The sequence below is a fragment of the Pteropus vampyrus genome, unplaced genomic scaffold (genome assembly GCF_000151845.1).
Source record: "Pteropus vampyrus isolate Shadow unplaced genomic scaffold, Pvam_2.0 Scaffold974, whole genome shotgun sequence".
NCBI lineage: Eukaryota > Metazoa > Chordata > Mammalia > Chiroptera > Pteropodidae > Pteropus > Pteropus vampyrus.
Window position 1 is genome coordinate 4,400 of NW_011889755.1, and position 1,973 is coordinate 6,372.

The following is a 1,973-nucleotide window of genomic DNA, read 5'->3' on the forward strand; positions in this document are numbered from 1 at the left end:
CAAGAATTTGACCAACATAATGAAGGAGCAAAAATATGAATGTGTTGCTTCTTAAAGTAGGGTTTAGAGCCTCCTAGCCAATAGAAAAGTGATGATAAAAGCATTGAAAAAAATAAATAAAAGAGAGAGAGAGAGCTATAATTATTTTACAGTGATAGAAACAAGACTGGTAATAACCGAGTCCTGTGTAATGCATAAAGAAAGTGAGAAGGGTGTACTGATGTACTACACATAATCCTGGAGGAGCTATTGGTTAAGTGCAGACTCCAAAATAATCTCCCAATTCCATTACAGCTATAGGAAGAGAAAAATCTGTGTAAACAGAAAGCAGAGAGCCATATAGGTACATATGCATAATGTAACTGCAGAGTCAGAAATTCCTTGTTACACATGTTTGATTTGGTGCTTTTCCAGTTCCATGAACTAAAAAAGACAGCACAGGTATTGAGATTAGGCTATTTCTTTTGATAATCCTCCACAGTGCACTCTAGGTTCCTCCAGCTGTAGATGGAAGAACTCAGCGTGGGGTAACCACGGTGTATGTCCCCAAGGTCACTGCATCTTTCTTTAGGAAGATGAGGCAACTGAACTGAGGTGCACCCCAAGGTCTGTTCCATAAAATAAGCAAACAACTGACAGGTGAGAATCACAGGTGGAAAAGGTTTAATATTTCTCACATGGTCATAGGATTCTCCAAATGGAGGAAGTGATTTTATAGTAAGAGAAAAAGATCAGTGAGATTGGCACACCACCAAAATGGGACCAACAAAATAGGATGACATGTTATTGGTGGAGATATCATTACAGGCCAGCTTGAGGAGCTGTAGAGGTTTACAAAAGAAATGAGGGACTTCCACATCTGCACAGAAGGTAAGTTGTGACATCATCAAACAGGGCAGCTGGGAGTTCAAAAGCTGATGAAAAATGACAACAGGACCTACAAGCCACAGAGGCAGGGGTTCACATTGACCAGATAGTGTAGGGTTTGACAATTGGCCACCAACTAGTCATAGTTCATCAGGGTCAGAAATATGCTGTCCAAACATGCAAAAGTGAAGAAAGGTAACCTGAGTTAGACAATCTGCTTAAGTGATGGATTTGCTGTATATCTACAGATTCATCAGCATTTTGGAAACCATAGTTGTGCTGAAATTGATGTCCATCGAGGGCTAATTGAAAGGAAGAAGTACATAGGGATGTGGAGGTGGCAGTTAGAAATAACATCGAGGATGATGAGTAGGTTCTTGAGCAGTCACAAGGTACATAGATAGGAAGAGCCTAAACAGAAGAGGCTACAGTTCTGGACCCTCTGAGAATCCCAGGTTGTTTGCTCATCTGTAAAATGAGTATATTATTGGAGCTGATATTATAGAGTTGCTGTAAGAAATAAAATTTAATTATAAATAAAAAGGACTTCAACAGTGATTATCAATGCTAGTTGATCAATAAATCACCTGGCCATCTTTTCAAATTTAATGATGGACTGGCCATAGCCCAGAACCAATTAAATTAGAATCTCTCCACATAAGTCCTTTGGGCATACTAACTTATACCCAGGGTAGAGAATTATTGCCAGGCAATTAATTAATGTGGTACTAATTTTATCAATTATTATCATTACCATTGTTACCCAATACCCATATTAAAATATAAATATTTAATAATCCTTGCTTTAGAACTCATATTTATTATTGAGAAAACTTGAGGGGTTTTTGCTATCCCTATGGTCTTCTTTCCCTGCACTTTAGCTGTCCAAAGGCAAATGCTGTCATGAATCTAGTGGATGCATTTTATTTTCAGTGATTTTAAAATACTAGTATTGATTTATATATTCACAAACTATTCTCTTGAAAATTTACCTCAATGCTCTCATGCTACACATATTGTTTTCTGAGTTCTCTTTTACTACAGCATTGTGTTTAAGGTCTCTCTGTGAAGTATATACATCTGTTCAACACTTTAAATGACGTATA

The 1,973-nt window shown here is 37.4% G+C and overlaps 2 pseudogenes; both read right to left on the reverse strand.

Annotated features, from left to right (window-relative positions):
- Nucleotides 1–392, reverse strand: part of LOC111734332 — a 1,074-nt pseudogene extending 682 nt beyond the window's left edge.
- Nucleotides 393–567: 175 nt separating this feature from the next.
- On the reverse strand, nucleotides 568–1,163 carry LOC105309980 (annotated as a pseudogene).
- Nucleotides 1,164–1,973: the final 810 nt, after the last annotated feature.